Source organism: Diabrotica undecimpunctata, chromosome 7 (genome assembly GCF_040954645.1).
Source record: "Diabrotica undecimpunctata isolate CICGRU chromosome 7, icDiaUnde3, whole genome shotgun sequence".
Classification (NCBI taxonomy): Eukaryota; Metazoa; Arthropoda; class Insecta; order Coleoptera; family Chrysomelidae; genus Diabrotica; species Diabrotica undecimpunctata.
Window position 1 is genome coordinate 100769858 of NC_092809.1, and position 16359 is coordinate 100786216.

The 16359-nt window shown below is 32.3% G+C and overlaps 1 protein-coding gene across 3 annotated transcripts in view; it reads left to right on the forward strand.

The window, feature by feature from the left end:
- The window catches only part of for (cGMP-dependent protein kinase for), a 790239-nt gene that overhangs the window by 40675 nt on the left and 733205 nt on the right, over positions 1–16359 (forward strand). The window contains exon 1 of one of the 3 annotated variants that reach the window (XM_072537885.1): positions 15107–15123. The exons of the other annotated variants lie outside the window; for them this stretch is intronic. The gene's annotated coding sequence lies outside the window, so the exon portion shown is untranslated. Of the gene's footprint in view, positions 1–15106; positions 15124–16359 lie in introns of those variants that run through there. 3 annotated transcript variants of the gene reach the window in all.

Below are 16359 nucleotides of genomic sequence, written 5' to 3' on the forward strand. Positions count from 1 at the left end.
ACCAGCTTCTAAGATGGCACACCATACCAAAATTTTATCGGCAAATTTCACTTTTCCCTTAAACCCAACTTCGTCCGGTGCATGTTGTACATTGCGTGTATAAAATCCGTCGTCGCCCTTCATTTCGGAATTGGATAAAGTAAAATAGTTTTCGTCATCAATAATGAGAATTTTACCAGGAAATACGACTCAATGCACAGCAACATCTAGGAATTTTTTCTAACTGGGCTGGTGTGTACTTAGGAGCTTTTTTCTTTTATATCGTTTTAAATTATTTCTAGAAATTGTTGTACTTACAGTCATTCGTGAAACATTATACCTTCGGCCAACATTTCGCAAAGGCTTTCCTAATTGGCTCTCCATACTCTGAATTAATCTCTGTTTCCGAGAAGAAGTTAAAACTCTTGGTCTTCCACTTTTCGGCTAATTAAGGCATGGTATACCATTTTCGCACTCTTTAATTTTCTGGTAAATCGTTGACACAGAAATATTTTGAGCACTAAAATTTCTTACAATATCGCGTTTTGGTACATGTCCAACTAAACAATAAATACTTGGACGAATATTAAGTTTGTACGACATCTTAACGAACCGTATTTGTCAAAACTGACATTGTTTATATCTTTTAAGTTCTTTACTAGCTTTGGTTTCCAATGGCAACTTGATCCAATGCTTCCTACCAATAATACTTTTAAATCTAAAATTTTCCAAAAACTTTGGGCACATAATGAGAAATACCACCTGGTGCAGCTAATTGTGTTGGGGAAAATAGAAGGTTGAAGGTCGGCAGGACGCAGAAGAACATCGTGGCTGCGGAATCTACGAACATGAAATGAACTCAACAGGTTTATTCAGAGCGGCAGTAGATAGAGTATAATAATATCTATAGAGGATAGACACTTTAAGAAGAAGTTATAGGCCAGTTATTGATAATGAATCTTGAAGGTTCTAAAACATATATGACGGATAGCTGATGGTAAATCCTTAAAGACGTTCAGCTGTTTTTGCTTTGTTTTTTTTATAATCATAAAAAGTGTGAAAAAATTATTTTTTGCGTATAAAACAGACATTTATAGTACATTTTAAATTCCCATTGGTCATAAAAGTTTCTTTTTTATAGATTGTGTTTTTTCACCATCTTTTCAATGCGCCTATTTACAAGCGCGTTACATAAAAGGTTTTTTTTTTTGAAACAGTATTTTGAATAACAATTTGAATAAAATGTTAAAATTTTTTAAATAGTGTATCTTCAAATTGAAGCCTCAAAGAATTAAGGTCTCTTGAGTCATTTTTTGGGCAAGTAGGTACAGTTGTTTAAATAATCGCTCGTTGTAATAAACAAATTGAATAACTTACAAAATATTTGGTTGATCTAGCTGAGATTTAGCACACTTCAATAACTCATTAACTGTCATAATTTGAAGTAATTATATTTTGCATACATATCATTTTGCAAAAAAAAGTTAGTAACATGTAAAAATTACTGCGAAAATAAGATAGTTGGCAATTATTTTGGTCAATTCTTTATCTATTTTAATTTAGACTCGCAAATTAAAGAATTTTAGAAGATCTACAACTTTTATTTGAACAATTTTTCCTAAAATGTATAAGAAACTTTTTATAGTCAAAAAATTTGTTTTTTTTTTCAGTTTTTATGATTTTTAAAAAAGAAAAAAGTAAAATCAGCTATACATCTTCAAGGATTTTTCATAAGCTATCTCATTGTACCTTTTAGAACCTTCAAAAACCTGTATAAGATTTTTACGTGAAATTTGATGATTTTTTTTACAGATAGACTTAGGTATAACCTTTTATGGTTGATTTGGTAATTAAAAGAAATGTATTTAATGCTGTAACACACATACCACATAAATTATCTAAAATCAGAAAATAAAATATTGGTTTTATTGTGTAGTGTAAAATATTCGGTTGCCAGAAAATTTACAAAGTTTTGAGTTCTCTACAACACTCGCAACAAAATAATAATGTTGAGTTTATATATATAAACGGAATAAATGTACATTTGCTTTTAAAATGTTTAGTATGACATAAAATTTAAACAAATTAAAGAAACAAAAGATTAAACCCAGATAAAAATAACATCAATGTGTGCCAAACACCTATTTTAAACGCGTGAGTGAAGGTCACTGTCAGTTTTATTTCAATTTTTTTTGTGCCTATCGAAAAACTATCTCGGACATCGTCGTTTAAATAGCGAGATCAAAAAATAATAAAACCTCTATTTATACTAGAAAATGGGTAATTTTCAAATATGTTTTATACGTAATAATAACAATCAATGCAACTAATAGAAATATTTAAATAGATGCAATAATGCTACCTTGTCGCTAGATTTATTGATGCTTTTCAAGAAGATTAATTCCTCATAGTCCAGTCGTTAGAGATTTGACCCCTAAAAATCATACGAACAAGCTGAATTTTGTCGACAATATCAATTTTGGGACCACGAAAAAGATACAAAAAAGTTTGCCACTTTTACCCCAGGGATTTCCCCTAAAACCCCCCTCGTAGGGGAGTAAAAACCAAAAAAAAAACGGGTGTGGCAGTCCAACGGGTGTGCCGGTAGAAGTTATATTTCTATACACGCTTTCGTCGTTACAAATTTATATGGGAGTCAATCTGCACAATCATTACATATGCAATGCTATAGGTAAGAGAGAGCAGAAAGAGAAAAAGAATTAGGTATACAGGTATATGGTGCATCGTTTGCTGTATATAAACATTTGACCTGTAATAGGAGTATAGTAAGTAAATGAAGGATTGAATCAATATTTTAATGAAGATATATATTTTTATTTTCATATATGTATAAAAGGAGTTGAATGCAAAAAATATTTTTTCACATACTCTGCAGTAAAATTCATTGTTAATTTTGTTATTAATATAAAAATACAATACAATACACTGCCACATAATTCAATATTATAATACAATACAAATTAAAATGCAATATTCATAAGTATTTAAAAATGACAATATACATAGCTTACGCATATGTTAAATTTACCATGATAATAATATTAATAAAAAAATAATAATATTAATAAATTTTAAATATGTTTACAAAAGGAACATTTTTAATCTCGAGAGAGAAAGAGAGAGAAAATATATCATCTGTCTCTCTCTCTTACCTATATCTTACATATGTAATGATTTTGCCGATTCACTCCCGTACAAATTTCCAACGTCGAAGTATAACTTCTATACGCGCGGTATAGAAGTATAGTACTTCTATACTTCTCAATGTTTGTGGAAGATAAAAATAAAAAACCAACAACTCGGATTATGTTGTAAATTTTCATTTTATTTTAAAATTTCTCATTTTTGCGTATATTACATATATTTAATAAGAATAACATGGGGTTTTTAAATATTTCTAAAATAAAAAAGGAAATTCGTATTGGGATTCGAACTCACATATACCAGCGTATGAACAAAACACGCAAAAAATTTGCCAATTAGACATAACAGTAATGTATTTTAAAATTGACAGTTCTCGGTCATACATTCTCGAGAGAGAAAGAGAGAGAAAATATATCTTCTGTCTCTCTCTTACCCATATCTTACATATGTAATGATTTTGCCGATTCACTCCTGTACAAATTTCCAACGTCGAACGCGCGTATAGAAGTATAACTTCAAAAATTAATTTACCAAGAATCTGTACGCCATAGAAAAAAATGTAGCTGAGGTAACTTTGAACAAAAATTTGTATTAGCACTTTTTGCGTATAATAAACCGTTCTCTCAGAAACAACGTTTGAAGCGACCTGAGATTTCGATTGTCAGTTCCGCGCGCGAAATCAATGTTAAATGAAATTTGTATCAACTCGACGGTAAAAAATCTATATCTTTTGATCAGAATGTTAAGATCAACAAAAATCATGCGTTTTAAAGGCCAAGAGTGCAGCTTTCGTATGAAATTTTTGTATTTTGCCGCAAATGAAAATAGTTTCTATAAAGCTGGTCAATAAATAAACTTTATTACTTTTATTGACCGGTCGTAGTGAAATTTGTTGTTTTATAGACCGGTCTTTAGAACCTATAACATGAAAATTCGATTTTGATTTTTGGCAAAAAATATGATGCATTTTAAATATGACCAAAAACGCAGAATTTAAACTTTTACATTACAAATGATCGCACGTCACATGAAATACCTTCAAGAAGACGGTTTTAAGTGTAATTTATAGCAGAAGTTAAGTAATTTTGAAAAACGTACTAGTGTAATTAAAAAAGTGCAATTTTAAACGTTTTAGACCGTTTGCATATTTCAAATGCCTCACATTTGTTGCCAAACCTGAAAACGAAAATTTCATGCTAAAGGTTTTGAAGATTAGGTTCTAGTTATGGAAACTCTATAGTAACCGGTCAATGAAGGGCATATATTGTATTGATCTAATGAAAATAATAAAAAATGGCAAAAATCGTTCCACGTTTATTTATTTAACACCTTAAAAACTAAGTTCATTTGCGGCAAATACAAAAATTGCATACAAAAGCTGCACTCTTTACCTTTAAAATGCATCTTGATTTTTGTCAATAGGATATTCGGATCAAAAGATATTGAATTTTTACCGTCGAGCTGATACAAATTTTATTGAGCATTGATTTCGCGCTCGTAACTGACATGATCGCTTCATTCGTTGTTTCTGAGAGTATGGTTCATTCTACATAGAAAATGCTAATAACCATTTTTGTTCAAAATTATCTTAGCTACATTTTTTATTTGAAACATTTTTTTCTATGGCGTACAAATTCTTGGTAAATCGATTTTTTTTCGTTTCCCCTCTCTACGTGGGGGGTTTTCGAGGAAAGTCCGGGGTAAAAGTGGTAAACTTTTTTGCATCTTTTTTATCGTCCTTAAATTGACATTTTCGGCAAAATTCAGCTTATTTTCAGCTCAGGTATTTTCGCCTCTGGCGACTGGAATGTTACTACATTTTTGTAAAATTTCTTCGATGTGTAATGTAAAGGTTAATCTTTTGTCTAGAGAGATTCAGAGATATTTTATTTGGTTGACTAAAGAAAAATCCCCATTTAATGTTCGTTATAGTTTTATTGACTGATCATTAAAGTCAATTTATTATTATATATTAAATAATTTGCAAAGATTTTTTCATACTTTATGAAAAACAACTTTAAAATTTAATGTTATTACATTTTGCTTTACTGCCAATGTAATTTATGTTTAAATTATTTTAAATTTTCCCATAAATTCACTTACGTTTAAATTTGACATTAAATGTTAAAGTCTACGTACAAAACACGTAAGTTATTGTTGTGGTCTCATGATCTGAAGGACTTGTATTCGATCAGTATCTATTTTTTTTAAATAAAATTTTTTATCACAAACTATAGCAGACTACTCGTGTGATTAGCCTATTTAGACAAGGCGAAAAACTGCTTCGAAAAATATTTCCATGAGATTTTTTTGCATCATCACTTTCACGAGATATCCCAAAATAAGGTTCAAAGGGTCATAAATGATTTAAAACTGAGACAAACTAGAAATTACGATTTTAATGGCTCAAAAACACAAATAAAAAAAAAAATCACCAAGGACCTACATTCAAAATCAAACCTTGTTCTATCATTTCCCGATAAGTATGTTGGGCCTATTTCATTTTAAAACATTGTTTTTTAGTCGTTAATGAGGAGCTTATAACACGATGGGCGCTCGGGCTGCGACTTGCATAAAAGAGAGAAACCAGATCTAGGTTTTTTTTGCTGTTTTAAATTCTTATTTAGCCAGCCAACGTAGAACTTAATACATGACATATAGAAGCTCAAAAATACGAGTTGGTAATAAGCTACCATAATAGTCTTCTTCTTCTTCTTCCTCTTTATAAGCAATTTTGCTTGTTTATTGGCGGATTAATACCTCTTTGAAAGGTTGTCGCCCCATCTTTTGCGCGATCATCCAATACTTCTTCTGACGATTGGTGACATCTCTTGCTATTTTGACGACACGGGTCTCCTCCATTCTACTTATGTGGTTATTCCATTCTTTTTTTCTAATTTGTGTCCATTCATTTATACACTGTACGTTACATTTTCTTCTAATGCCTTCACTTCTCTTTCGATCTTTCAGCGTATTTCCTGTAATTCTTCTCAGTACTCTCATATCATCCGTTTCCAGTAGCCTTTGCGTTGTGAGGCTGTATCGGGTCTTGTTTCTGAGGCATATGTCATTATTGGTCTTACAGTGGCTTTATAAATTTTTGACTTCATCTCAGTATTAATGTGTCTGTTTCGTCATGCCATATAGTGGTATTAAAATAGAGCCGTCAGTCTATTTCCTTTTTGTACTTGATCTCTCACTTCTTTGTTCAGGTCTCTATAGCTAGACAGTGTAATTCCCAGGTATTTTATTTCCAATACTGATGCCATCAATTTCTATTTTACATCTGGTTGGTTCTTTGCTGACTACTATTGTTTTAGTTTTCAGAGATGAGATTCTCATATTAAATTCTTTTGGTCTTATGTTAAATCCGTGGACCAGTCTTTGTAGACTATCTTCATCTTGGGCTATCAATATTACGTCGTCTACGTAACAGAGTATTTTTATTTCTTTGTTTTCCATTCTGTATCCCCTTTCATTGTTAACGCTTTTAATGATTTCATCTATGATCAAATTGAAGAGCGTGGGACTCTTCTACTTTGGGTCGTACTCTGTCAAACGCTTTCTTTAGGTCAATAAGACACAGAAATGCTGGTATATTATACTCTAGTTATTTCTCAGTAATTTGCTTTATAACGAATATTGCATCTGTACACGATCTTCCACTACGAAAAACATGTTGTTCATCTGCAAAACTTATCCTCTGATTTATTAGCACTTGTAAAATTTTAGTTGTAAGTTTTAGCGTAGTAAACTATTTTTAGAAATCTAATTTATTGACTTTATTTACTATAAAATGTTCTACACTTTACAACACTTCATGAGTTTATTTACATACATTTATTTATTTAATCTACGTAGAAAACAGTTAAATACCTATTAATTTATTTACACTTATATAACTTATTTAAAACATTCACACCGGTTACAATTTAAATAGTCGCACGAACAATTTATTAATCGACACTTGCTTTGGACTGTCCTTTTTAAATCTCAAATCGTCCGTTTTATACCTGAGTTGTTAATCTGGAAATTTCTGTCCGCTTCTTAGACCTTCGGTCGGAACGCCAACGGTATTATTCGATCCTCATCTCGAAAATTCCAATAGCAGTTATAAGCGGGGACCCGCTATGACTATCTCATTTATCGTAACAGTAGTATTTAACAATTTTATACCTCTGTAGTTGTCTGGCTGTTTTTTATCTTCTTTTTTGAATAGTAGACTTAGTTCGCTTATTCTCCATTCTTCCGGTATTTTATTGTGTTTTATAATTTTATTAATTAATGCTGTTAATTGTTCTGTCATTGCTGTTCCACAATATTTTAGTAAGTAATTCATTTGCCCATCTTTACCTGCTGCTTTTCTGTTCTGTTCTGCAGGTTTTCAAGTATTTTTCGAACTTCCTGTACATTTATATATGTAAGTTCTTCATTCGTGGCAATTTCTGGTGTTTCCGGTGCTAGCGTCGTTTGTTCTTCCTCTGCATAGAGCTGTTTTAGGTAGTCAATCCACTTAATACTTTCCTATGTGTTTTGGTTCTATTCATTTCTTTACATCCGTTCTTTGACCTCTTATGAAGCACCATATTTCCTTTTGCAGATGATAAAAATCATGTTCCATTTCTTTCGAAAAGCGTTCCCAGTGATTATATTTATTTTTCTTACAAGTGCATGTGTTTCGTTTCTAATTGTCTTGTAATTATGGTATGCCTCTTGTGTTTTGGTTGACATGTATTTCAGGTAAGCTTTTTTCTTTTGTTTACATTGTTCCTTCACTTCTGTACAAAACCATGGAGTTTTTTGCCTTGGGAACGATTTATTTTTATTTATATTTCTTTCACCAGGAACTTTCTTGGCCGAGGCTAAGATATTAGACTTGATTTTTGCCCAGCTTTCTTCGACTCCATCACTTTCTGTGATATATGTGTTTCTGCTTTTTTCAGTTATTTTTTTTTGGAATAGGTACCTTGTGAAGTGATCCTGTAAGCTTTCGACTTTTATCTTTGTGGTGTATTCTGGTGTTTTGTTATCATATATATGTGTTATCATAGATGTTTGTCCTTTACTGTTTTCAAAAGTGTATTTGTATTGTTCTTTGTGAGGGGAAAATGTATTATTTATACGTATTTTGTTTATGTTGCAGAGGTCCGTCAGAAGGTCTCCGTTTTCATTATATCGCTGTTTTATTTCTGGAACTATATCATTGCCAACACAGGAGTTAGAATCAGCCATAGTGATTATATATTCGTAATTTGGGGTCTCGTTTATTACAGTCTGAAGGTGTTGGTAGAAGTTTTCCATGTGGTGATATCTCTGTTGTTCTCTGGTGCATGTATTGCTATCACATTCAGAGATTTGACATTCAGTTTAATTTTGCACTTACTATTCTTTCAGAGATATATTTACATTCTTGTAATTGGTGTAAAAATTTTCTGTGTACTAATAGGGCGACTCCTTCTTTGGCTCTGGTTTCTTTAGCAACACCACTGTAAATCATCAGATAGTCATCTAGCTCTAGCATAATTTGAACCTTTCCTTTTTTCTTCGTCTCTTGTATTGCACATATGTCTATATTTTTTTCTTCCAGCTCTTTTGTAATTTCCTTCTCTCTTGTGTTTAGAGACTTTACGTTCCAAGTACCGATGCGAAGTATATTTCTTATTTTTCATCAATTCGTTGTTCTCTTTCTCGAGTTAGTCGTCGTAATGAAATTATTCCTGTTCCGAGGAATAGTCCTGTTTCTATGAGCTGTACGGTTTTAAAATCTATCAGTAGGGTGCAAACCTGGCTGTAGACCCCCTCCTCCTTTATCCGGACTTGGGACCGGCAACAGTTCTGTCGAGCTACTCGATCCACCCAACAAAACTGCAGGCGAAGCTCTCACATAATAGTAATAGTTACATTTATTAGAGTCTAGTTAACAAATGCAGAAATAAATCTAAAAAACATTGCACGGGCTATTGCATTTTAAACTAAAATGAATTATTTGTTATAACCAACTATACGAATATACCTAACTGTGTAATGCATTTAAATTTGCAAATTTGAAAGTCATTTCCTGCTATAAATGCAATGACTATCTGCATAAAATACCCATGTAAGCGTAATAGAAATGGATGGATAAGTTGAATATTAAAACTACTATTATACGCGACTCAACCGACATACACATTCTTTCAAAGGCGTTCAAGGTCAAGTACCGGCTCTATGGGCAGTCTTTAGATATTTTTAGAAATAATTTTTCTACTTAACGAAGTCTTACCGCTATTTATGTATGGCAGTATGTATGCGTATGGAGCATTAAAATGAATAGCCCAACTATTATTCCCTTACCAGATTTATTAAAAAACACAAAAATATGTAAACATTTTCGGCGTTCTACATTTGCTATCTATATTATACCGAGTGTGTCAAAAGAAGCGGGATGGTCGAATATTTTGCGAAATTTACATCGAATCAAAAAACTGAAAAACACGTATTCAATCTAATAGCTAATGAAATCTATCTAAAACTACAAAGAGATAAAGAAAATAACCAAAATGCGATCGAAAACTATGTGGCAAAAAGAAGGGAAGTGAAAAGAATTTGCAGAAAAAAGAAAAGAGAACAGCTAGAAAAGCAATTGAAAAACATAGAAGAAGCCTACATAAACAAAGAGGTAAAGAATTTCTACCAAGAAGTTAAGAAATTCAGAGAAACTACACAGAATAATCCACAGTATTGCAGAAACAAAGAAGGTTTACTTCTAGGTGAAACAACAGAAAAATTTAACAGATAGGCGGAATATTTCGAAGATCTATTAAATACAGACCAACAAGAGGAACTTAAGGGGAAATGAGAATTTCTAAGAAGATGAAGAAGGGACGTGCCAGGAACCAACTTTGAATGAAGTCAAAGAAATAATAAGAAACTTAAAAAAATAACAAAAGTGGAGGAGGAAGTAGTGGTATGCCACGTGAGATTTTTAAGAAAGGTGGCAAAAGATTGAAGGAAAGGATATTTCATTTGACACTAATAATTTGGCAAAAGGAAGAAATGCCGAAACAATGGAATACCTCTCATATTTGTCCTATGTATAAAAAAGGAGACAAAACGGAGTGCGAAAACTATAGAGGTCTAGCACTATTAGAAGTAGTCTATAAAATACTTGCAAAAATTATTAGGAAAGGATTGATAAAATATGATAACAAAGTGATTGTAAAATACCAGGGAGGTTTTAGACCAGGAAGAACAACTACTGATCAAATAAGTATGTTAAAATTAATATAAAATAATAGCTACGAACAAAACTTAGGATTACATCTGCTATTTATCGATTTTAAACAAGCATATGACTCCCTAAATCGAAAGATGCTACATTAAACCATGAGAACATTATAAATACCAGAAAAACTATGCCCAGTAAAAAGGCTAGTGAGAATGACGCTTAAGAACACGATAAATAGGGTAACAATGGAAGGAAGTTTTTTAAGATAGTTCACAGTGAATAGAGGTTTAAAACAAGGGGATTCGCTATCAACGAATTTATTCAACCTAGTATTAGAACAAATCGTAAGAGAATCAAATATGAGCACAAACAGGACTATTTTCAATAGCAGGGAACAGTGCATAGCGTACTCGGATTACGTGGTGATACTAGCGAGAACAAAAAAAACATTTAGAAAAAGTTTTCCAGAAATTTGAAGAAGCGAAAAGATACTAATTATTAATAAATGCTTCGATGTTACGTGTTCTCTACTCTTCTTTATGGCTTGGAAGCGTGGATACTTAAACAAGTCCATCTGAATAAGTTGGCCGCCTTTGAATTTTGGTGTTACAGAAGAATCCTACGAATATCATGGTTTCAATCGGATGGTATGGTAGAACGAATGAATAGGACAGTTGGCAAGTATTTGACAAAGATGATGTCCGATCATCAGCGAGATTGGGACCAATATCTTCCGTTCTTCACAATGGCCTACAGATCTGCTGTTAACGAATCAATAGGCCAGACACCAGCCAGAGTATTATTCAGACGCGAGATGCGACTCCCATGTAATCTAGAGTTTGGCTGCCGACCTGAAGAGAATGTAGCAGGTGAAGATTATGTGATCGAACTACGAAGAAGAATGGACAATGTACATGAGTTGGTCCATTCCCATCTTCAGATCGCTAGCGACCGAATAAAGCAACGGTACGATACGCAAGCCGAAAAGGGGTGCTTTAAGAACAACGACAAAGTCTGGCTCCATAATCCCAAGAAGCAAAAAGGTTGTTCTCCCAAGTTGCAGCAGTTTTGTGAAGGTCCATACGTCATTATGGAGAAGATCAACGATGCCATCTACCGAATAAGCAAGATTCCGAGGGGAAAGCCGATGATAGTACACCATAACCGGCTGGCGTCTTTCGAAGGTGACCACGACGTAGATGAAGAAGTGGAAATAAACCAAGTCCAAGATGTGTCTGACCTCACGTTTGAGGAATTCATTGGGGCCTATGGAGGCACCGGTAAAGCAAGACATGGTGTTACCACTGAAGAAAAGCAAGATCTACTCGCGCTTCCAGATGACTACTCACTGGCCCTTACTATCCCGGCCATTATCAAAGACGCACCAGGGTTAGCATCCGTTTTTCGAAGGAACTTCGGTAGAGTTGGAGAATTTCAATGCCAAGTGCCAGCTCCCGGGAAAGTTTTGAAACTCCAAGATGCATCACGTTACCTTTTCTACCTGGTAACAAAAGACACTGCCCGTGACCAACTTACCTACCGAGATGTATGGGAAGCCTTACTTCAATTGAGAGAGCACTTACTAGAGTCCGACGTGCAAAAGTTAGCCATGCCGAAGTTAGAGTGCCGCCAATTAGATTGGAGGGTTATCCGAAGTATGGTGGAGGAGATCTTTAAAGACACCGAAGTCCAGGTGTTAGTCTGTTGTAATCCGCATAGTTAATGGTGCGGAGAGAAAACCGTCCCTTGTCATTTTTATACAACTAGAAGTTGTAAAAGAAGGTCCAGTTGCTGATACCAACATACCGTTCCAGTTCCAGTCCCGACAAGGTTCCAGGAGGAACCATCTTTTAAGAGGGGGGCAATGTTACGATAAATAATGACGCATAATATGACTCAAAACTGTAAACATGTTTTTCTAATAAGTATTTTTCTAGTAGGCAATATTCAAGGGATCCCTACGCTAAAACCAGTTCCATGGCGTTCGAGATCATTCAGCAAGTGTCGCCGACCGAATTCGAGTAAGTTCGCCACTCAGCTGAAAGACCGGTCTGCCTTCCATTCTGTTCAACAGGAATCGCCGGAATTCTCGATTAACGGCATTTTATATTTAAAGAGGGAATTTTATTGAGAACAGTTAGTCTGAAAATAACATCGCATCGAGTTTTTAAAAGGTAACGCACGTATTGTAATAAATGTAAATAAATTATATAATTATTAGTGTGAAATAAATTAGTTATATTGTACAAATAAAGACTTTAAATATACTTGTAAGTATTATGAGTGTAGAACCTTTGATAATAAATAAAGACAATAATTTAGATTAATAAAAATATTACAAAAAGAACTACTACCAATCTGCTTCAGCTGCTCTGATCCACTGACCGTTAAATGTATCCTACTTTAATGTATATAAATAGAATAGAAATATGCTTTATTGTCACTAAAAATTGTACAATTTTATGGACAAAGCTTACAAAAAGTCAGAAAAATAACAACAATTTAAAATTTACTGAAATTACATAAATCGTCAATATCACAAAATAGAAGATAATAAAATATACAATCCATTGCAAAATTTAAATAAATTGGAAATTGCATAATAAAACCTTACGAACTAATAAGTATAAGTTGCTCCATGTGATGCCCAAATATTTATAAAAATACTTTAGTTACTTGTACATAAACGTACTGTAATTTCTTAGCTATTCGTTAAGACACTCTTCCACTGAATAATATGGTCTTTCAGACAGATAGGCTTTTGTCATTTTACGGAACCTGGAACTAAGGAAAGAAGTTGCAGATTTAAGTTGCAAAGAGAGATAATTGTATAATTTTTTTTGCCGAATATAATATAGATTTCTTTGCTAAATCAGTGGACAGGATCGGTAAATACACATCAAAGATTGAATTTCTGGTGGAGTAGTCATGATAAGGTCTTGCTGTGTAGGTTACTGAGGTAGGTGTTAACGAATTAATCAAACAGTTTCTAAAATATATAAAGAGGGAAGAGTTAAAATCCCGTGATTTTTGAAGTAGCTTCTACAATGTATTATTCTACTGAGGCCAAAAAGATACGGTATTGCTCTTTTTTGTAATTTAAAAATAACATTAGATTGGGCAGCTGTACTAGAACCCCAAAAAGGAAGACCATATCGAAGATGAGATTCGGAAAAAGAAAAATATGTTAAGATGCTAAATTGATTTCCTTCGAAACAGATCTTATTGCATAGCAGGCTAACGCTAGTTTCTTACTTAACAATTCTTTATGAAGGGACCATTTAAGGTTGTTGTCTATAAAAATTCCAAGAAATTTTACAGAATCAACGATACTGATCTGGCTATTATTAAGAAGCAAGAGTTGAAGATCTCCTTTATAGAATAATGCTGCTGTCTTATGTATGTCTTATTGTTGCATGAAGAGTTGCAATAGTAGAGTTCCTCCAGGTGATACTGGTATCATCAGTAAAAAGAAAAACTTTTTCATCGATTTTTAAGTTAGTGATGTCATTTATAAAGATAAGGAAAAGTAGAGGACCCAAAACTGAACCTAGTGGTACTCCACATACAATGCTTTTGTGGAGTCAGTATAATTTGCTCTAACTAGTTGTTTCCTATTCCTCAAGTAAGATTGGTACCAATTCAAAGAAATACCTCGAATTCCGTAGAAATTTAGTATTTTTATCAAAATGTCGTGATTTGCACAATCAAAAGATTTGGCATAGTCACAAAAAACGGTGGCAGTGTAAAGATTATTGTTTAGTGCTTGATAGACCTCATATAGTATAGAAAACATAGCAACACTGGTACATTTATAAGATAAAAAGCCCAACTTACTCTGTGATCAAATGTTGTTTTTAACGAGAAAGGACACAAGTCCGGCTTTTATAATTCATGTAAGAAAGATTCCACGGAATTGCAGACGATGATCTCAAAACAGGTCTTATCAAACAACCTTAACAGTGGTAACCTATTTAAAAATGAATCAATTGATTCTATTTAATAATATTTCTTGTTTTTGTTATATCCACTATTAACCCTACGCGGTTGATGTTATTTTGTGTTAAAAAAAAACAATGGTGATCTTCCAAACTCTATTTGCTTGTTAAGAAAAAAGTAAGTTAATTTCTAAAATTCAAAGTTTATTTTTTGCTTTTGTTGTTGTTGTTTATTGTTTAGGTACAATTTTAAAATACTAATTAAGTTTGATTTTCTGTAATTAAATGATTGGCGTATGTGAAATAGGTCTTTCCGTTGGCAACCTACTCGTAATGGATGGACCATAGATATTTACTATTGTGAATTACACTATTATTAAATTAAACACACGACACCAAGAAATTTTTCTTAATAATTCGGCTTGTTTATTTTCAGAGAAATTTGTGTTGAACAAAAATTTAATTCCCAAGTACGCTATAAAATTTGTCCTTTGCCAATATTTTTATTATAAACTAAGAAACAAATTGAATCGAAATATTTTCTCGACAGAGAGAGCCAGAAACATACAGTCTTTACAAGTGAATGCATTAAAGTGAAATGATTAAAAAGTTTTTGGCAAAGTTTCGATCCGCCATAATTGTTGATTTATTCAATTGGGGTAAACCCACTTAAAGTTTAATAAATTGCTTGGTGATATTGTTGGTCGAGCCAGTAATTGTACAAGTGTAAGTGCGGTAATTTCGTGTCCGTAAAAAGTGCCAGCTGAGTTGTGGTTAGTGCTTCGAGCTTTTTAAGACTTTTCGATACATTATCGAACCTCCATTACCATTACTGCAAGTATTTCTTTGTAATTTATTTTGGTTAGTTAGTTTATATTATTTGTCTCATTTAATATTATATCCATACTCCATGTAACGAAGCTGTCGTTACACAAAAAAATTTCAAATCGTCTTTGCTATTTTATAAAAATTGTATGTAATTCTCTTTTAGAAATTCTAGTACTGTATCTATCCACTTTTTTTAATTCAGTACTTTATATTTAATTTTTTGTACCATTATTAGCATTGACAAAGCAAAAGCATTGAAAGTATTATTCAAAGTACTGAGAATTCTGAAACATGGCGTAATGTTAATAATAATCTGTATTTAAATTTTGTAGAATTTGACGATCTCTCTATGCAGGATTGATTGTTCGCAATTTAAATAATAAATTCTGATTACATGAAACATTAAATTGCAGAATAGTAAACAAAATTTTTGAAACCATTGGGCACGTTATGCTGAATTTAAATAATACATCTCTTACTGCTGGTAGAATTCCGAATTAATATTTTAAAAATAAGTACTATGACCCCTGTACAAAAAATACTTAATATAAAAGCTGAAGAATTCCGACCAATCAATATTTTACCTTTTATAGAAAAACTATTAGAAATTGCTGTTTATGACCAATTATTAGAACATATAACAAAAAATAAAATTTTAATTAATAATCAATCAGGTTTTCGAAAACAATTCTTCTGTAAATAGTGTTACAAGTTACATTATGTCACACGAAGGGTAATTTAGATAAAAATAAGTACGTATTTCTTGATTTAAAAAGAGCTTTTGAGACTATCGATAGGACAATATTGATTTCTAAACTTAAACAATATGGAGGTACAGTAATTATGTGGTTCGAAAATTATTTAGAACATCGCAAACAGAATGTGCGTTTAAAGACCAATTGTCATCTGAAGTGGATATTACTTAATACAGGGATTCCTTTCTATAACAGCTCGAGAAATACCGGATCGGTTTGGGTAATTTTGATTTTAAAATATTTGTATAAATATCTGTATAAAATATGCTCCGTGCGTAGACGATAAGAAAGCTATGCTTCAACGTTATTAAAATATAATGATAATCAAAATGAAGTGATTAAATGTAAATACAAAATAATAATGAAAATGTTAATGATGATTAAATTCTATTTTATATTTCACAAATTTTGAGAATTATTACTAAAGTCATTAAACAAAATTTTCAAAGAAAAAATTCAGATTATTCAACCTTTAAAGAATTTAAAC